The sequence below is a fragment of the Protopterus annectens genome, chromosome 2.part1 (assembly GCF_019279795.1).
Source record: "Protopterus annectens isolate FY-2018-M chromosome 2.part1, PAN1.0, whole genome shotgun sequence".
In the NCBI taxonomy this organism is placed as follows: Eukaryota; Metazoa; Chordata; order Ceratodontiformes; family Protopteridae; genus Protopterus; species Protopterus annectens.
The window spans coordinates 690,855,648-690,878,412 of record NC_056729.1 but is presented as its reverse complement, the minus strand read 5'-3'; the positions used below and the strand labels follow the sequence as shown (position 1 = coordinate 690,878,412).

Here is a 22,765-nt window from a genome sequence, read left to right as displayed (position 1 = left end):
TATGATTACTACCAATACTCTGTTTACTTGTAAAACAACACAGCAATACAAGGAAAAGGATCATGGGTTGGAATACTTACCATTCCGGGTAACAAACCAGTACTTCATATGGATCAAGTGGTAAAAATACAATCCACTTGTAGCATGATAGGACAGGAATACCAAAAAACAATATTGTACTTCAACATCACAGCTCCAAGTTTTAAACAAACGGAACGCAGACTTAAAAGAGCCTGGTAAGACTCACTTTTAGGGGGAGTAGGAGCAGGAGTAGGAACCCTAAATGCTGTGGATATTAAAATCTTACAAAATAAACTAAAATTACTAGGACAAGACATATAACAAATCGTACATTTGCAAGCCCAATGAAAGCCCACCATATGGTATGTACATAAACAAAATGTACGGTACCGACAGGTTTTCTTAAATCATTATACTGTATCATTAATAGACAAGACTGCAATTTGCTACTAATGTAACTATATTTGTAGATGGACAAAATGTGCTTTGCAGTCATTGTATGTGAAAATGCAACAAAATGAGTTATAGACAAAGCTGATGTTAAAAAATGAGTACATGTGGCGACAACTATTCAGCAGGTGGATTCTGTCCACTAGCTGGATAAGACTGTTCACAGAGCAGACTCAGTGCGAGCAAAATTATTGTACCGGAAAAGTTATGTATTATAATATGACAAAACAAACCGTGATGTGTCAATTTATGGTATTACCCATTATATTTTGGTCTAAATACAATGATACTGAACTTTGGTTACCTCAACTTGAAGGAAATTACATAGATACGGATAACAAAACACATATGTTAAAACAGTGTACAGAAACTATGAATAATCTCATATGTGGGCAGCACTCTCCCATCTATGAACCATGTTTTTTGCAACATTCTGTAAATATGTGCAAATGGACAATATTGCCTTCAAACTTTAAAATGTTTGTATGTGTGGTTTCAAATAAACTAGTGTTAAAATATAAGCAAACACCCTTTGTGGGATGTATCAGCAATATCACACATTTAATCTGGGAAAATGAAACCTATGTGTTTTCTACCAGTACTAAAAAGATGGCAAAATTTCAATGGAACTATAAAATGATTCAGTTTCCTAATAGTACCTTGTCCTTAGACAAGTTAAGAAAAATAATACAGGACACAGACGACCTTAAAGCTTACTTGGATCATCGTAACCTCAGCATGTTACGGCATGAAGTAAATAACATAATAGTAAAAGACAAATTGGTAAAATTGGCTGAAAAACAGAAGCTGACACTGCCCATAATTGGTGGAACATATTCACAGAATGGTCATCATCTGGAACCAAATTGTTAAATTGGTAATACATCCAGTGTTAGTAGTTTTAGGGGTCATAATAATAATTACAGCTTGGAATTGTTTAATATGCTGCAGGTTGTGAAGAGTTGCAATAACTCAACAAGTCATGATTGTAAACATGAATAAAGTGGTTGTTGTTTTTCTTTCGGTTTTTCCCGGTTAGGGGTCACCACAGCGAAACTCTGGTCTGCTAATGATTGGCAATCGATTTTTATGCTGCCGAGGTGCCAGCCCGACACCCAACCTTTGACGAAGGCACGCCCATTCACGCATGTCTTGTGAATGCCACTCGACCGCGGGGAGGACATGCAGACGCCACACAGAAGGCACTCCAGCCGAGAATTGAACGGAGAACCTCTTGCTCTGAGGTGACAATACTACCCCGCTGCACCACCGCAGTTGTATAAAATGGTAAATGCTGTAAATAGCGATGCTGATGAAACAAATGCAGTCTATTCTTTAACTGAAGTTTAGTCCATTCCTCAAAATACAATAAAGGAGAACTGTAAGAATATCTTTAATCTGTTTCATTTAGTATATTCACTCTCTTTTCAAAACTGTTGCTAGCATGATTATTAGCTTGAATAAGAAGCTGCAAGAATATTATGAAATATAAAGGGTTAATTTAGGAATAGTATAAAATGCTGAAAATTAGAAAGTAGTAAGTGTGCTGGCAAACATATATAGCTTAATTAGATATTGGCATCCATGTAAAGGAGTATGTTATTGAGAAACAGAGTCTGTAAAAATAGCTGCACAGATGGTGGCTGATAAGACATCAACAAAATACAGAAATGTAACATCAAGCAAGATAAGCTGGAACATTGAGTTTCAGATAATGCTGAAACACCAAGTTCAGATAATGCAAGATTGAGTTTCCCAAGACTATTGGACTTCAAAAAAACCAAGGACAATCATAAATTAAAAGAACAAAGAAAAGCTGTTATACAATGGAAGACTGTTATACATCAGACTTTTGTATAAATATGAGTGTGTATAAACAAACTTTGGGAATTTGCCAGAGAGCTGACAGTATTTGTGTTGCATGCTTGTAGACCCAAAAGTATAATTGCAAAAGTAAACATATTAACTGAAGCAGTTTGTCTCAGTGTATTTATTGAACGTAGTACAATACAGTAATAAAAGCAGTTGGTCACAATAAATAGTTAATATACTGTGGTATTCATGTGTACTAATGGATGTAACAGCAAGAACCCTACAGAAGATGTGCATATAATTTTTCAAAGGCATTGGGTGCATTGGGCCCTGCAAACTACTGATTCCAAATTGCAATTCCCAGGTTCTTGGCTGTGGTAGTAGTAGTCAGTGTTAGGATGGTGGAAACCCATTTTTTGCTCATGTGCTTATAGTAACTGCAGTTGGGAGGTCCACAAGGGAATGTACCCTTCGTGGAGTTGAGTTGGTCCATGGTTGTTCTGCTCATTCTTTTCAACAAAATGTTTGATATTCTTGTTTCTCCAAATACTAAAACTAGGCTTTTCTGGCAATATATTTCTTTAGTGTTAAGTTATTCTTGAGAATAATCCAGTTGTCCTTAATGATGTCCATTATAAGTCTACAGTCAGTGGAGTAAGTAACCGTCATGGAGATGTCTTTATATCTCTCATTGTTTTTTCATCTCCTGTTAGTTCTATGGCTGTTGTCAGAGATTGGGTAATCAGGGTTGGTGTTTTTTTGGAGGGAGATAGGTTCAAGTATCCCAAAGATGTACTTTTTACTATAATCGTGGGCTAGGAAATCTTTCTCTCTAGGTATGCTAAGTTGATGGCGAAATCCCTTAGTTCCTTCAATAATCTTGCAATCCTGAGGCCCTGGGATTTAATCACATTCTTAGTCTGGAAAGTATGCATACTGCCTCAGTGCAATAGTAAGTTTATTCTGGTGGGTTTTTGGTAAAGGTTATTTGAGAGCCTGTCAGAGCCTTCTGGTTTTGATATTGTGAGGTTTAGAAAATCGTCACTGTCTTAAAATGTCATTAATGTATCAGAAAGCTTTAAAATTCAAATCTGAAGTTTGTCTTCTGGATGCTTGAACCTATAAGCAGCAACAACAACAACACACTAGCTAAAGACAACCGAGATCAACTCGGACACAAGACATTCTGATTTCATATTTTAGATCGCATACCAAAAGAACTACAAGGATCATTAAATTACAGAGTGGAAAAAACGTGAATTAGAATGGCAGATCAGACTAGAAGCATGTAAACTACCAGGACTTAACACTCAGATTTCCATCACTAGCTTTCTCAATCTTAGGAGACTCCATCTCTACACTTATTACTGACAGCTGAACTCTCCTGTTTTAATTTGACTTTGGTGGAGATTTTTACAATTATTTATTATTAATTTTGAATTAATTGGTTATTAGTTATTGTACTTCTGTGCACAAAAAGTTTTCTTTTAAATTAAAAGGTTTCATCTGACCAGCAGATCTGAAAAAGCATGAGTGAAAGTGCAGCAGACAAGCTATTTTAACATACAGAGATGTTTTTAAGTGAGGTTGCTTTCGTTAATTACTTAAATTCTCCTATGTATTTTAAAAAATACCATTATTTATCTGATAACCTAGTGTACACCAACAAGAACAACATTTAGTTTCTATATAAAAAATGCCAATCACACACAACCCAAATTACTACGTCCTCCCTGGTGTTTGTTAAAAGACCCATAGCAGACCAGCATTTCAATTTTTCACCTATTCAGATTTTACATCCTGATTTCCTGCATACAGTTTCTGTATCCAATCACACAAACAATGGATAGTGTAGTATGTCTTTTAGACAAGTTAGTCTACATAGTTGATTAGATTAACACCTAATTTATTACATTTATTTATGTAGCTATAAAAAAACACCAAACACATGGACCAGAATTACTATATCCTCATAGGTGAATTTATAAATCTTCTCTTATTCAAGCTTTACTACTGACTTTCCAGGCTGCAAACACTCCATTCAATCACACAGATAACCAGTGGAAGTAAGACAACCATTGGAATAATAAAACCACCTGTAAGAGATAATTAAGTTTTAACCAATCGCAATTATATGTTTACTTTTCTACAGAATTAAATAGAATGTTGATTTTTTCTTTATTTTTAAATATGTACAAACACATTTACTTCTAGTTTCTTTACATAAGCACAGTGCTTATCTGCCGATTTATAAAAGTTTCACTCAATAAAGATTTGTTGTTTTGCTACTAAAGTAAAGCTATTTTTAATTGCAACAAGATGATTTGCTGTTTTGGTACGAAGTACATGAAGCTGTTTTTATTCACAAAAATGAAGAAATTTCGATCACAACAAGATTTTTTTTACTACTGTTTGGAGTTTAATTTACAAATATTTCTTACTACTACTGCTTGATGTTTTAGCACCAATATTTGATGAATGATGAGCTCTCACAACTATTAATAACTGACCTCTCAGTTCCCTTTTAAAATACTTGCCCTGTGTATCCTTTATTTGTCCAGAGACTGTGTACCCCCAAACCATTTTCACTTGCAAAATTACTACTTCTCTTTACTTGAAATCTGTCACCAATGAGGAAAATAATTCCTCATAACCATACTTCAATGACATTTTACGCTCCGTCTCTGAAAGATGGATCTCCTGCATTAAAAAAAAAAAAAAAAACACAACATGGAGACAGAACTTTCTTAACCTGATGCAGAACATGCACACTTTTAATGGGATTTCCTAAAGCATTCACATTAGATTCCATGAAAATATCTACAACTTAAGTACTTTTGAACAGACACCAAAACAAGAACTCTTCCCTTCCGTTACCTCATCAACGTGCTCTATGTTCTATGTTCCAAGTAGCCTAGGACTGTCGATAAAATATGGCTTGCTTTCCACTTACCCACTAAGCTAGCCTACTACAAATAATTCAACATATTCATCCTTGTACACTGTTGTAACATGACTATCTTTGACTCCTAAAAATACAAGCAATCTAGTCTTCTTCATATAAAACAAAATATAAAAATTAATTTGACTTGTTTCTAACAAAAATATAGTTTTCTCCTTGTTACTTCTGAAAAGACCACCACCAATACAAAATAAAAGAACCATAACAATTGGCACTGGCAACATTAACAGTACAACTACAAACAGGAAATTATGATACCCCCAGGTTTCTCCTATAGAGTATTAATTTTGCCCATCTTCTAAGATAAACACTGGGCCTGTAAATAAACAATGCTCTTGACTGTCCAACAAATCTTGCAAAGGTGTGGTAGTGAACTCAAAAAATACTGCTAAGTATATTCCATTATACCATGAGCCCCCCAAAACGTGCACGCTGATTGGCCAGCGTGCACATTGTAAATCGAGTTATACTAATGGAAAAGGTCCGTCGCCGGACTTTTTCCATTAGTATAACTCTACTTAAACACTGTCGCTATGTTAAATGGGTTTAACATAGCGAGACAGCTAAAATAAGCAACGGAGATCTCCGTTGCTTATTTTAGCTGTCTCGCTATGCTAAACCCATTTAACATAGCGAGACAGGTTTTAAGCAACGGAGAAAGCAAGATCTCCGTTGCTTTTTTTCGCTATGTTAAATGTGTTTAACATAGCGAGGCAGTTTTAAAATAAGCAACGGACATCTCTGTTGCTTATTTTAAAACTGTCTCGCTATGTTAAACCCATTTAACATAGCAAAATAGTAAAAAGCAACGGAGATCTTGCTTTCTCCGTTTTTGCTCATTACTCTGATGTACTGCGCGCGCGCAGTACATCAGAACTGCGGATGCCAGACATCTGCGGAAGGGCAGTAAACAAGATTATACTATGCCATTATTTAAGAAAAGTAATAGTTTCTTTTCTTAAATAATGTCATAATAGCAATAACCACTTCTGGTGGGTAATGCTGTATTACCACGGTTGGCTTTGTTTGGTCCGGGCCTCGGGACCAAACCACACCAACCGTGGGTAAATCCAGCATTACCCACACCCAGGTGTGGGTTATTGCTATAGTAACACATTGTTTGGCCACTCAGTAATATCCATCAGCAGCAGCCACAGTGATACTCAAAGTCCACAAAGGGCACCCATTTCTTCTTTGTCCTAAGTGAATAGTCTAGGAACTTGCCAGTCATTAAAATAAACAAAAGCACAGTATGCAACCCCTGACTAATAAACAATGCTATAACTATGAGAAATAGTATTAAGAACTAGAAATGATTTCAAATGATCTAAACCTACCGCTCAACATTTAAACAAGCCTAGCAATTACATGTCACATCAATCAGTGTCCAATGAGCACCCACTACCTGACATCAAAAAAGACCAAATCCATCAGTCCATACTTCAAGTTCGCTGCTGTTACCCTCAGAGTCTATAGAAGAGAGATTCTAGCAGTCTTCATTGTCAGTGTAGCCATCTCCCATTTCTTCATTCCCTTCATGATGGCTGCTATCCCTTTCAGTGCTGGTGGCCATAGCTTCACTGGCCTATATGACACGTTTGGGACTATTTAAATTTTGCATACTAAATTTCAACAAGATCAATACAAGACCTAGACCTCCTAGAGATTGCACAAATATTCAACTCTCACTTTATCAATACCAACCAAATCATCATTAAGGACTCCACCACGACCACAAATCTCTCTCAGCATAATTCAAACATTCTTTCTCCCCTCACTGGTGAAAATACCATCAATAACCCCTCAACACCAGACTTTTCCATCAAACTAGTATCCACCTCCCTAATCCTAAAACTATTCAAACTAATGCCATGCTCCCCCCATCAGCAGATGGCCTCCCATCAGAATATCTTAATATCTCTGCTGAGGCTATAGCATATCCCATAAACATTCTAATTAATCACTCCATCTCTGAGTCATTACATTCCACAACTTCGGAAAAAATCCATAACAACTCATTTACATAAAAGTGGCAGTCCAAATGAACTATCAGCCCATCTAAATACTTTCACCCCTATCAAAAATTTTAGAAAAATGTGTGCCTACACTGTGACGCCCGTGCCGTAGCCCAGCAATCAAGGAGCCTCAATCCTCACCACCAACACCAAAGAGGGCGTCTCATATATGATGAAAGGATAACAAATACACACAGTAAAATGCAATTTCCCTTAAGACCACACAGAGATCACAGTCAGTCCAGGGCTGGTCGCTCCCTTGCTCCCCAGGTACCCAATAAGACTCCCCACTGGCACAGTCATAGGGTCCAGATCTCAGCCTAGCTGGGCAAGCTAAAATCTCCAGCACCCTCTCTGTCCAACCAGTGCTTCATGTCCCTGCCCAAGTAGCTGACACACACACACTTTGAGATAAGAGTTTATACAACCACACAGACACCTCTGGGGAAGGCTGGCACAGGTTCTCCAGCTGTGCCCCTTTTACCCAGACTATATGGTAGTAATCGCTTGCCACCACCCAGCTAATATTATCAGTTACCCAAAGTCCCTTAAATAGGGTGTCCAATTATTACTGTGAAATATTATTATCCAACTGGTAGATGTGACTAAACAGTGTCAAGGCTTATTAAAGTGACTTGGTCAGTAAACTCTATAAATATGCAATGTACTCTAGAGCTTAAATTATCTCTACACAAAACCAGCCACAGTTAGAAGGTTTTAAAGTATTTAATAATAAATAATTAAAACCACAAGACAATACTTTCTACTACACAGTGCTAGTCAAAAGAGTTCAGAGATCACACAGAAATACTTAACATAAATCAGTAGTACAGTTCTGACATCACAGAAAAACACTTACTCTAAACTTTCTAATTTCTAGCTCTCTAAAAGAAAACACAAGTCTAAGATAACTTACATAAGACAACAGGCAGTGCTGAGTTGGATAGTCAGACAAAAATGCTTAATAATCTCTGGTTCTCACTGTTTAAATTGAAACTGCAGTTCTGATAAACATTACATCATCTTTTACACTTTCCTGGTGTTCCCAGGCTGAAAGAAACTGCATTTACATTATTTTACACTTAGAGCAATAAAGGACATTCCATATGCAAACTCTGGTCATTAACTTTAGCCTTAAAACAATAGGCAGGAAGCCTTCATCTAGCCGGACTGGAGCAGACTTTAGATCAAAGTGTCACTGTGATGACCGTGCCCTGGCCCAGCAATCAAGGAGCCTCAATCCTCACCACTAACACCAGGGAGGTCGTCTCATAGAAGAGAAAAAGGATAACTAATACACACAGTAAAGTACAATTTTCCTTAAGTGCACACAGAGGTCACAGTCAGTCTGGGGCTGGTTGCTCCCTTGCTCACCAAGTCCCCAATAAGACTCCCCAGTGGCACAGCTATAGCGTCCAGGTCTCAGCCTAGCTGGGCAAGCTAAAACCTCTAGTACCCACTCTGTCCAACCAGTGCTTCGTGTCCCTGCCCAAGTAGCTAACACAACACACACACTTTGAGATAAGTATTTATACAACTTCACAGACACTCCTGGGAAAGGCTGACACAGATTCTTCAGCTGTGCCCCTTTACCCAGACCATACGGTAGTAATCCCTGCCACCACCCAGCTAATAATATCAGCTACTAAAAGGCCCTTAAAAGGGTGTCCAATTATTACTGTGCAATATTACTGTCCAATGGTAGTATGACTAACAGTCAAGGCTTACTTTAGAGTGGCCTATTCCAATAACCTCTATAAATATGCAATGTACTCTAGAGCTTATCTCTACACAAACCAGCCACAGGTAGAAGGTTTAAAAAATATTTAATAATAAACAATTAACACACAAGAAAAAACTACTACACCACAGAGATATCTAAGAGTTCAGAGATCACACAGAAATTTAAAATAATACAGCAGGACAGGTCTGATTTCAAAGAAAAATACCTAATTAATCTTTACTAGATTTAACTTTTCCTACAAGAAAGCACAGTGCTAAAAACTTACATGTGAGCTTAGGCAGAGTGCTGAGTTAGATATCCAAGATAAAAATGCTCCCAGTCTCTTGTGAGAAATAGTATTTAAACATTACTAACAAACCTGTCTCTAAGGCCCTCCCAAATTATATCATTTTGACACTTAGGTTTTCCCAGCATTCATAGTGCACAAATTGTAATATTTAGCAATCTAACACCTGCTCAGAAACGTACAACAATACAAGGCATTTCACATATATACTCTAACAGAAACTAGAGTAATAAAGCACATTCCACATCTAAATTCTGTTCATAAACTTTAGTCTTAAAACAATGGGCATGAAACCTTCATCCAGATGCACTGGAGCCAAATTCTAACATGAAAGGGTCACAACATGCTTCACTGGGCCAGTAGAGTGCAATGTTGTCATATATTTTGCAGTTCCACATTTCACAATATTCTTTTACACTCAAGAAAACATGCCTGTATTTTACATTTACAAATGCCAGGATTATATATCAAATTCTAGGCTGGCAGCCTTCGCCCATCTCTCTCCAATTGTCAATCCCCCCCCCCCCCCCCGGGGGAACTCAAGCAAGTTTTTCAAGTGCCCCTTGAGAAACATCGCTTGAGAGTGTCAGGTCTATCTGGGTGTACCTCTCCCCATTCCCTGTCTTGAAAGCCCATCTGCATTGGCATTGCTACTCCCACTGCGGTGCTGCACTGACATATCATATGCTTGCAACCCCAGACTCCATCTTAGCAACTTGGCATTTTGCTGACTGGCTCTGTTTAACCCTGTTAAGAGGGTTGTGATCTGTCATCACAGTGAAATTTCTTCCATACGATAAGGCTGAAGTTTTTGTAGTGCCAATACTATGGCTAGACATTCCTTTTCTACCACTGCAAAGCATTCCTCCCTGGGTTGAAGCCTACGACAAAGATAAAGCACTGGGTGCTCTTCTTCCTCTGAAGAAATCTGGCTAAGTACAGCCCCCACCCCATAGTTTGAAGCATCCACCTGCACAACAAAGTCTTTGCTGTAGTCTGGACTGGCTAACATAGGCGGTCCTCCCAAGGCTTCCTTAAGCTTCTGAAATGCCTGCTCACATGCTGGGGTCCACACTATCTGGCCTGTTCTTCCCTGTCAGGTCTGTGAGGGAAGCAGCTATGGTACTATAATTGGGAACGAACTTTCGGTAGTACCCTGCTGTCCCCAAGAATGCCCTCACCTGCTTTTTGGTAACAGGTGCAGGCCATGCCTGAATAGCTTCCACTTTGGCAGGTTCTGGCCTTATCATACCACTCCCCACTCTATGTCCTAGGTAGGAGACCTCTGCCATACCCACCTGACATTTGCTCGGCTTAATGGTCAACCCTGCCCTCTGTAGTCTACCCAGCTCCTCCCTGACATGCTGAAGGTGCTCTTGCCAGGAATGGCTGTAGATAGCAATATCATCCATGTAAGCAAGGGCAAACCCTCCTGCTAAGATATGATCTACCAGCCTCTGAAAAGTCGCTGGGGCATTCTTCATCCCAAAGGGCATCTTTGTGAACTCATACAAGCCAAAAGGAGTCACAAAGGCTGACTTCTCTCTAGCACTGGGAGTCAAGAGCACCTGCCAGTAACCCTTGGTAAGATCAATGGTTGTAAGATACTTAGCCCCACCCAGCTGCTCTAGGGCCTCATCTGTACTAGGCATGGGGTAAGCATCCGACTCTGTGTGACTATTTAATTTCCTGTAATCCACACAGAACCTGGTGCTGCCATCCTTCTTTGGCACCAACACCACTGGTGAGGCCCAGGGAGTGTTGGACTCTTGAATCACCCCTAGTTCCAACATCTCCTGTACCTCCTCCCTCAGAGTCTGTTTGACTCTCTCAGGCATCCTATATGGGGCCTGCCTGATAGGCCTTTGTGGTCCTGTATCCACCTGGTGCTGCACCAGGTGGGTGCTCCCTGGTTTCCCGGTGAACATGCCCCCAAACTCCTGCAACACTGTTCGGATTTCTTGAACCTGGGTAGGCGAAAGCTGCTGGGACACTGCTACCCCTTCCTCCGAGGTGTCAGCCCGAGCCTCACTGAAGAGATCAGTCACTAGATCTCTCTCAGACTCCTCCTGCAATCCACTGCAAATGCTCAGCACAAGGGCCTCCCTATCATGGTATGGTTTCATCATGTTAACATGGTACAATTTGTGCCCCTGCTGTCTGCCTAGCACTTCCACCACGTAGTTAACATCACTTACCTTTCTTACCACCTTGTAGGGTCCCTACCAAGCTGCTTGCAACTTGGTATGTCTGACAGGAATGAGAACCATCACCTGCTGCCCTACAGCATACTCTCTAGCTCGAGCATTCCTGTCATACCACACCTTTTTCTGCTGTTGAGCTTCTGACAGGTTCTCTTGAGCCAGGCCCATGAGTTCCCTGAGCTTTGTCCTAAGGTTCAGGACATATGCCACAACAGACTCCTTGTGAGACTCACACTCACCTAACCACTCATCTCAAATTAAATCTAGAGGTCCCCTCACCCTATGCCTTTACAGCAACTCAAAGGATGAAAAACCTGTGGATTCCTGGGGAAACTCTCTGTAAGCAAACAACAGATGGGGCAAATATTTGTCCCACTCCCTCGTAAACTGATCTGCAAATGCCCGTAGCATGGACTTGATTGTAGAGTTTAACCTCTCAACAAGACCATTAGTCTGGGGATAGCAGGGGGTGGTCTTCATGTGCTTCACCCCACAGAACTTCCACAGATAAGCCAGCAGGTCTGACATAAAATTGGCATCTCTGTCAGACAGTATTTCCTTTGGGAAACCTACCCTGCTGAAAATCTCTAGCAAAGCATTTGCCACCTTCTCTGCTTCAATGGACGACAAAGCCACTGCCTCAGGGTATTGTGTAGCATAATCTACAATCACTAGGATATACTTTTTCCCTGTGGAACTTGGGGTACTCAGAGGACCCACAATATCCACAGCTACCCTCTGAAATGGCTCCTCAATCACAGGCAAAGGCATCAAAGGAGCTCTCACCTTGTCTCCTACCTTGTCTACCTTTTGGCACTGCTCACAGGTCCTGCAGTACCCTGTTACATCTCTGAAAATTCCAGGCCAACAGAAGTTTTGCATAATACGCCTCTTTGTACGTTTTATGCCCACATGACCTGCAAAGGAAATATTATGGGCTAGAGCTAGAAGCGCCAGATGGTAAGCTCTAGGCACTATCAAATGCTGTACTCTCTCACCTTCTAGCCCTCCCTCAGGGGTCCACTCTCTGCCCAGTAGCCCCTTGTTCCAGTATACAGATTCCCTCTTCCCTTGAGAATCAGGTGCCTTCCTAACTACCTGCCTCAGGCCTTGCAATGTAGGGTCTGAGAGCTGAGCCTGTCTCAAGTCTCTCCTTGTAACTCTTCCCAGCTCCCCTTCTACAGGAAGTCTGGCATCCTCTGACAGCGGTGCCTCACTGTCAGCCTGGGTACTACTACTCACCTCTACCTTTGCAGTTACCCTGTCCAAGGGAACATCAGTACCTACAAGCAGCTGTGGCTCACATTCAGTCTCACTGCTACAGCGTAGCTCACTCCCTGAAGTAACCACATCAGCAGTCCTGGCTGCAAGTGTGCAGTCTGTCTGGGTCGCCCTCAGGCTACCACACTTCCATGCTTGTCTCCAAGCCTGAGTGCGTGTAACTGCACAAGTACATAGTACTGCCTCATCCAAATCCTTCCCTCTCAGGACATCTGCAGGATGGTAGTTCCATACCCCAGTTGTCTCAAGGCAACCCACTGCTGGCATTTTCTCTTTCCCACTTACTTGCTCCCTCACCTTTAGTTCCCCACCTTGCATCGTGGACATCTGTATGCCACATGACCCCACTGGTTGCATTCAAAACATTTAACCCTAGCTCCTGGACGTATACCTGGACTAGTGGCTTCCCCTGCTACTGGTGGATTCTGTTGGGTCAGTCTGTGCTGCCCACCATGGGTTACTTTAGTCCCATGAGCAGTACTTGGGGTCCCTTTCCTGTCCAGGGCTGCCCTGCTGGCCAGGTATAAGTCTCCCTTCTTCCCCAACTCCTCTATAGTAGCAGTAGTATAGTACTATAGTATTGTCTATCAGCTAACAGGATCCTCATGTCCTCAGGCAAAGTGCTAAGGGCTTGTTCCCTTATCAAAAGGTCTGCCAGCTCTTCAAAAGTGGTGACCTGACATCCACTCACCCAGCTATGAAAATAAGTACTCAGTTCAACAACATATTCACATACATGTTCATCTGCCTTGTGTCTATGCTCAGGAAACATTTTTCTACACATTTCAGGTGTTAGCTCAAAACATTCTAATAAATGTATTTTTACAGCAGTATAATCAAAACAGTCAGTGTCATGCATTTTTGCTAAAGACGTTACAGCTTTACCATGGAGTAAGGGGGTCAGGAACCGTACCCAGAGCCCTTGGTCAACTTTATACTGTTTACATACCCACTCAAACATATGAATGAAGCTATCAAAATGATCCCCCTCTTTGAACTGTGGAAGAAATTTACTGACCTTTTTGTGCTTCTGGGGTCCAGTTACTCCCTTCCCCATTACCTCCATGACTCTGGTGAAGAGTCAGCATTTCCCTCTCATGCCTCTTCTGCTGTTCATTTTCCTCAGCTTGTAGACTCCTCATTTTCTCGGCTGCTTCTAGTTCCATACGCCTGGCCTCCAACTCAAGTCTCTTTAGCTCCAACTGGATTTTTAAGTCCAATGCAGAGAGGCTGAGCTGTCCATTCTCAGAGGATATTGTATCTCCACTGTCAGTCTGATTGTCCTCCAGGCTGCTGTTCTCTGATGCAGCTGTAACCAAGGCTGCAATCATGTCTGCTTTAGTCAGGTTTCCATGCACCAGTCCCCTAGCCTGGCACATCTCTGCCAGCTGGCTCCTTGTCAGCTTTCCATACTCTTCCACTGACTGCTCACCCTGACTAACACTAAATAAAACAATTGTGATCTGAACTCTGAGTATACACTGTGTGGCTGTTTTAGAGTACAAAACACTTTTAGAGATCACTGTACATAACCTACAGGGATTTGCTCTACCCCACACCACTACAAGCCAATTAGTATGTAAAGTAGATCCCACCACTGCCACCACTTGTGACAACCGTACCCTGGCCCAGCAATCAAGGAGCCTCAATCCTCACCACTAACACCAGGGAGGTTGTCACATAGAAGAGAAAAAAGGATAACTAATACACACAGTAAAGTACAATTTCCCTTAAGTGCACATAGAGATCACAGTCAGTCTGGGGCTGGTTGCTCTCTTGCTCACCAGGTCCCCAATAAGACTCCCCAATGGCACAGCTATAGAGTCCAGGTCTCAGCCTAGCTGGGCAAGCTAAAACCTCCAGTACCCTCTCTGTCCAACCAGTGCTTCGTGTCCCTGCCCAAGTAGCTGACACAACACACACACACTTTGAGATAAGTATTTATACAACTTTACAGACACTCCTGGGAAAGGCTGACACAGATTCTTCAGCTGTGCCCCTTTACCCAGATCATACGGTAGTAATCCCTTCCACCACCCAGCTAATAATATCAGCTACTAAAAGGCCCTTAAAAGGGTGTCCAGTTATTACTATGCATTATTATCCAATGGTAGCATGACTAACAGTCAAGGCTTACTTTAGAGTGGCCTATTCCAATAACCTCTATAAATATGCAATGTACTCTAGAGCTTATCTCTACACAAACCAGCCACAGGTAGAAGGTTTTAAAATATTTAATAATAAATAATTAAAACAAGACAAAACTAAAACACCACAGAGATATCTAAGAGTTCAGAGATCACACAGAAACTTAAAATAATACAGTAGGACAGGTCTGATTTCAAAGAAAAATTCCTAATTAAGCTTTACTAGCTTTAACAATTCCTACAATAAACCACAGTGCTAAAAACTTAGGCAGAGTGCTGAGTTAGATAAACATGCCTGTATTTTACAGTTATTTACAAATGCCAGAATTATATATCAAATTCCATTTGACTAGGCTGGCAGCCTTCGCCCATCTCTCCCCAGTCGTCACAGTCACAACATGCTTTTACTGGGTCAGTAGAGAGCACTGTTGCCACATTTTTGTAACAGCATTTTTTCCCCTTTAAGACAACAAGCCTGTGATTCACATTCATATTTACAAATGATAGAATTATGTATAAAGTCCTGTCTGGCTAGGCTGGCAGCCTTCACCCTTCTCTACCAGTCTTCACATACACAATTACTAAAGCATCTCTCTAACAATAACCTCTTCGCCCTCATACAACATGGCTTTCGCCCTGGACATAGCACCATCACAACATTACTTTCTTTTAACAATACCATAAATAAAGCTCTGACACCAGCCTGTCCACCTCTGTTAACTTATTGGACCTATCTAAGGCTTTTGATATGGTTTCACATCCAAAGCTTTTATAACTTCAATCCACTGGTTGCTCTCCAGATACTCTCACATGGTTCTTCAACTATCTAAACTATAGGAAACATTCTGTTAAGTGCCTCAATATGCAATCTGAATACCTACTCAACAATACAGGAGTCCCCCAGGGATCAATAATTGTGCCTCTCCTTTTTAATATTTTTATCAATAACCTTCATACTGCCTCCCAACAAAGTACATTTGTCCAATATACTGACTCAGGCATCATCTCTTCTAATAACCTTACAGAACTCCAAAGCATCACTCAAAAGGTCTTTACGTCTATTGAAACCTGGCTAAACAATGCACAACTATTTATAACCCCCAAAAAACTAAACTCCTTTTCTTTACACTTAAGAACCAACTGGAGATTTTAAGATAGTTTCTCAAAACAAAACTCAAACTGAAATACTAAAGTCTGCTAAACTGCTAGGCATTATGACAGACAATAAACTCTCGTTTGAGCAACACATTCTCAGTACTATAAAAAGACCCACTTCAAGCTTGGGAAACTTTACAGACATAAACTGTACTTGAACAAGCCCACTAGGATAAAACTTGCAAATACTATGCTACTCCCTTCCCTCCTCTATGGCAGCCAAATTTTCACTAACCTACACACGTCACTTATGAACAAACTACAGTCATACTATTATAAAATAGGAAAATTTGCTTTTAAAATGCCCAATTGGACACACCACTGTCTGGCCATAAATGAAATTAATTGGCTTGAATTTCCACAATATCTAAATTTCACCCAGCTAGGTCTCAACCATCACCTAATTTACAACCCCGAGAAGTGGCCTACTTTGCAAACTATAATTCAAACATACTCACCAACCCAGAATCTACGTTCTACTAGCAAACTGCTTCTATGTATAACCAAACCCAACAAGCAAGCTAGAAATAGCCTTTATTCCTACTTCACCTCCAAGTTATGGAATGCTTTGCCCGCATCTATCAGTCAGCTGGACTCTCTAAAATTTTTTAAATCTGAACTTAAAACACACTATCTCAAAAATCCTATCTGTCCTTGCAACCTTATGACTAAACCACCTCGAATAGCATCTATGTCTCTATTCTAGTAGCGTGCTACTTTTTTCTTTTACTCTCATTTCCAACCACTACCTCTCCTTCTTTCACAGCTCCAGTTAACATACCTCTTGCTATAGTCTTTGCTAAATTTCTTATGTTTCCAAAAGTTGATTATTACTCTGCACTATGTTGACCTCCAGTTCATAGTCTTTTTATGTACACTAGCTCTTTAATTCCAATATAGCCTGTCCACAAATGTACTCTGAAAATTCTGTATTTGTAACTTGTGTTTTCTCTGTATAACATTATAGATGTATGTATTTTATTTTTATTTTGTTTTTGGAAATTTTATCTCCTGGCCTCCGCTGAAAATGGGTTCCCAACTCAGTGGACTTTCCCGGTCAACAAATGTCAATAAATAAGTTTTCACACCCAGTGGAAAGAAAATCTTAAAATATGTTGACTATACTAGATAGAAACACACACACACAGCTTCCTTGCCATTCAAGGCTGCAAACTTTCCCTCCTTTGTTATGATTTTGTCTGAATAATCTTGCTCACAAGAGAGAGTTGTGTTGCTTCATATCAATATTTCCCCATGCTACTAAAGATGGAAAAGTATCTCTTTTACAAATGTGCAAAAAAGTGGATAAGAACTGTCTGGGATTCCTAAGAGTCGAGAGGGCTCTTGGCACATGCAGTCACTGCACTCTTTCAATGTGTAGCTCAAACAGGGATATCAGCCTAACCGGCTAGTGCTACTTTTGCAAATTTAATGGGTTCACCAGACAGTACCATTTCAGGTAGACAAAACCGTACAACATTTTTACATCAAGAACCACCTTCTAAACCAAATGGCCTGCTTTCCAAATGCTCCATCAGGGCTTGTACAATCACCACACAAGTACCTGTTTCACAAGCATCCTTCTGTAAATCAATACTGCCATCCAAAGTGACTGATTAGTGCCATTTCCATTTATCTTGCTCTCTTCTGTGGCGGTTTAACACAGTCATCCAGTTTTACCTCAGTCTTACTTAAGTTAGAGTCTGCACCATGCCCAGTGTCCCTCTGCATTCCCCTGCTCTTTAGTACAGGCCAACTGACACATGTGCAAGCAGAAACTGGAGATCGAGATGTTGATAGTCTAGCTTTTCTTTTCTGATGTGATACTTCAAACCTTTTAATGATTTCTTTTTTTTTTTTCTTAGCACTTACTAAATTATCACACAAGACACAGGCAAATAAACATTAACAGAAAACAAACTATATTAACATTTCTTCCATTTAGATATATTATACATCACATATTGTTAGGGTGGCCTTGGTGGTGCAGCGGTTAGCTTTGTCGCCTCACAGCAAGAGGTTCTTCAGTTCGATTCTCTGCTGGGGTGCCTTCTGTGTGAAGTCTGCATGTCCTCCCTGTGGTCATATGGGTTTCCTCTGGGTGCTCACATTTCCTCCCAAACTCCAAATACATGCAGTAGGTGGACTGGACACACTAAATTGGCCATAGGTCTAAGTGGGTGTGCGAGTGAGTGGTTTGGATCAAAACCGCAGCAGGGCCAGCTGCCCCGCGGTGTAAACCTTGGGTTGAGATGATTGTCACTGTTGAAGTAATACCCCAACCCCCATGTGCAAAATGGGAAAAAGGGGTTGAGGAAGGATGGATGGATGGATGGATACATCACATATTGCTTCTTTTTTGTATTTAGCATCAGTCCAACATTAAATAAATTGCTGAATTCCTGCCTTCCCTTAAAACTCACTCCTCTTCCTCCTATTCCTAATGAACATTTTATAGTAATTGCATTTTTGGCAGCCAAATGAATTAAAATTAATAAGGCCTTACTATGTCGAGACAACTCAGATCCTGTGTTCAAACTCAAAAAAAAAAAAAAAAAAAAATCACATCCCAAGGTCTAGCCATTTGGTCACTAAATATTTCTGAGAGTACTCTGCAGGGAATTTTTTAAATTTGTCCATGCATTACACTCCCACAACAAATGACCCCAGTTCTCTTTCTTCCCCATCAAATCGCCAACATTTGCTATCTGCCTGATGAAAAATTCTATGACATCTGTTTGGGGTATAAAGATACCTATGCAAACACTTCCAAGAAAAGATCCTAAACCACTTCTGGACTTTGTTTTATATTTGGGAGATACATACGTCCTCCCGTTGTTCTCTTTTAAATTGTTTTTCCAGTCTCTTTCCTCAATCTTTTCTAACCTCCAGTGATTGATTCTTATACTAATTATGGAATACTTATATGCCCTATTAATTATTTTTTTTAACAGCAGCTTCAGTTCTAGATTGGACTAAATATCCCAGCAGACCATGTATTTCCCCATATCCCTAACAAATGATATCAATCCCTGGTAGGGTAAGGAGTCTACCCTGTAGTCCAAATGTCTTGGCCTCATCCCACTTTATTACTTTTCCCTGTCTTGTTATTTGCTCCCAATACCTTGGTTCCTTTGCCATTTTCTCCAGTAAATTCCAGCTAGCCTAATTTTGTACCTCTACTTGCAGTCATCCCTACTGGCAAATTTTCCTTTCCCCATTCTTGTGTTAGTTTCTTACAGTACTCTCTGCTGCTTAATGAATATAATATTTTGTATGATAATTATTTTCCTTGATGATCTTCATCCAGAATCCCACTCTGTTTTTATTTTTTGAAATTCCTCCCTGCTTCATCATCATACCTTTCCATTTTGAATTATAATCTTCTGCTCATGTGAAGCTCTAAAATATCCTTACAAATCACGTAATTCTACACCACCTTCTACTGGAAAGATCAACATATCCCACCTACCTCTTGCCCTCTTCCCCTCCCAAATAAATTCCTTCAATTGTATTATTTATTGTCCATGACGTCTCCTTTGGTTGAAAAATTATGCTTGACCCATATATAAAATTAAAGAGACTAAAATATTTTCACTGCATATATTGTAATATCCATAAACAAGTGCTTCCAGTTTTTCAGTTTTTGTATTATCTTTTATTTGGTCTCTTCCCATAAATCCTTAGCTTCCGTAACAGAAGCCTTTACAATCCATACTTCTAAATGCATCATCCTGTCATGTCCCCATAAAAATTGTTACTGCTAAACTAATTCACGTGTGGGTACCTAATTTACAGCTATAGCTTTTGTTTTATCTTCATTCATTTTATATCCCAAAAGGACTTGAAACTATCTCAAAGTGTTTCATAACTCTGAGATGTCCTTTTCTGGGTTTATCAAGTACAAAATATCATCATCTGCAAACAACACCAACTTTTCTTGATTACCATACCAGTTATATCCTTGCCTTTCTGCCCCCCCCCACCTTTTTTTTTCAGCAATAACCATAAAGCAAATAATAAAGGGGAATGAAAAGATCCCTATCGGGTTCCTCTGTTCAAACACGACTTATCAGAGAGGAACCCTCCCGCTTTAGTTCTTGCCTCTGATCCTTCATGTACCCTACATATAACATTATTGTACCAGGGAATGCAAATGCTTTCATTGTCCTACACATAAAATCCCAGCTTACTCTGTCAAAATCTTTCTTGGCATCAAGACTCACAAACAGCACTATATTTTCTTACATTCTGCTTCCCTCTGGATCTTCATTGTGCTACCTATGTTTGCCTCCCATTCACAAAATCACATTAATCCATATCAATCAATTCTGACAACATCTTTTGCCATTCTTTCATCTAGTATAGACAAACATTTTATAACCACGGTATAAAAATGAAATGGATCTGATATGTATTTACCATCCTTGAATAACACAAGCACCACAGCTTTCTTCTAAAATGTTGGAGTTTCTCCTCCTTTTAAAGTACTGTTAAAGTCTTCCAAATCTTTATCACTTTCAGCCTGCCTAACTTCCAAACCACCACAGGAATACCATCTGAGCCAAGAGTCTACACTTAAGATTGATTATACATTACCATTTTTTATCTCATTCCCTCCTATAACAGTTAGTTGAGCCTCATCTACCTCTAGCCTTGGCATAATTAAGTCTTCCATAACTATTTCTATTTCCCTTCTTTCTTGATTTTCACATTTCTCTGGTTTATACTAATTTTCATAAATTTCCAAAATACCCCTAAAACCTCTACCGGATCTGTGGTTATTGTTCTCGTTACTGGATCCATAAGTTTGGCAACAACCCTTTCTAGTTTCTGCTGCCCAAGTTGTTGTGCTAAATGTTTTAAGCTTTAGAGTTATTAACAAAAATAATTGCTTAACAGCAATATTTCTAAGCCCGTGCAAATTATCCAGATACTCACTAATTCTGTCTTTAGCGCTTTGCATTTGCACCTCTTTCTGTTTTATAAGATTCCCCTTATTCTGCAATTCTAACCTTTGTCAGTCCTTCTAAGTAATTCTTATTATTTCTTAACCATATTATTAAACTCCATTTTCTTTTTATCCCACTCACTAGTTATAACTTCTAAAGATATTTGTATCTTCCCTAATAACGCATGGATAATTTCCACTACTCATTCCTTATATTCCTCTCTTTTTAATAGGTAGATGGGATGGTGCAAGTGTCTCAGTTTTACTTCATTACCTTGCATTTTTATCTGTTTTTGCTGGTGCATGATCTGAAGTAGTTTATTGGATGTGTATCAAAACTTTCAATTAAATGCAAATGTTCGTGGGAAATATAATTTCTAGCTAGTCTAGCCTAGTTATTGTTCCATGGGGATTAATATGCAAATTTGGTACAAGTTCCTACAACTGAATTCACAACTTGCATACCAAATATTTTCATATATTTCTTCAGAAATTTACCTTCTTTTTATATTACCCCATTTAGGTCCACCTGATACATCCTCATTATGGCAAATCCAGTTCCAGTCCCAACCTATAAGTAATACTCCCTGTGGAAAGCAGATCATTTCTTCCTAAAATTTCTTAAGCTCCATAATACCCAGCATAGTATAATCCACCTATCTTGCCAATAGTCCCTTACTATCACAATTTTATCATCCGTGTTGCCTCTCTACCAATTAGTATAATTAGTCCCCTTTCCTTTGTCCCTGATATTCTAGCGTTGTCGCCTCACAGTAAGATGCTGTCCAGTTCAATTCTCAGCTACAGCGTCTTCTGAATGGAGACGTGCGTGAATGGGCGTACCTTCGTTGAAGGTTGTGCATCAGGGCTGGTAACTTGGCATGTAAAAATCTACTACCAATCATTAGCAGACCAGAGTATCGCTGTGGCGACCCCTAACTGGGAAAAGCCGAAAGAAATAACATTCTGATGAATATCCATCCTGAAATCCTTTCTTTGCCAAACACACATGCTCACTTCTTCCTAAATGTGTCCCATGTAGGACTGTTATTTGCACTTTGCATTTCTTAATATAATTCAATACTCTTTCCTTTTGGTGTATTATCTGCGGTGGTGCAGCGGCAGCGTTGTTGCCTCACAGCAAGAGGTTCTCCCATTCGATTCTCGGCTGGAGTGCAGGGGGTGCTTTCTGTGTGGAGTCTGCATGTCTTCCCTGCGGTTGGGTGAGCGTTCGAAAGACATGCGTAAATGGGCGTGCCTTTGTTGAAGGTTGACCATCGAGCTGGCACTTCGGCGTTCGTCAAAATCTACTGCCAATCATTAGCGGACTGGAGTTCCGCTGTGGCGACCCCTAACCAGGAAAAGCCAAAAGACAACAACTCTTTCCTTTTGGTCTATACCTGTAAAGTTGTTTACATTCCAAGACAATATAGATAACATAGCCATTATGATAAAAAAGTTACTGTTCACAACTATTACATACAAATGTTTTTTTTGAGCATCTATTTCCAACTTCTGTTACATGCACACAGTTTGGCAGGTTGATCTTTTATACAGTTGTATCTTTCAACTCCATCTGAACGTATGTCACATTTTCAAGACTTTTCATTTTAATGAAAACACTCCAAAAATGCATTTTCAACAATGCCCTCATCTCCTATAAACTTAGAGCAAACATACAAAGCTATGTACAGCTTCAAAATATGAAGTTTAACCCTCCAGATAGGAACTACCACC

The 22,765-nt window shown here is 39.8% G+C and overlaps 1 protein-coding gene across 3 annotated transcripts in view; it reads right to left on the bottom strand.

Annotated features, from left to right (window-relative positions):
• Positions 1–22,765, bottom strand: part of SCMH1 (Scm polycomb group protein homolog 1) — a 1,495,203-nt gene that overhangs the window by 545,596 nt on the left and 926,842 nt on the right. The window lies entirely within an intron of this gene.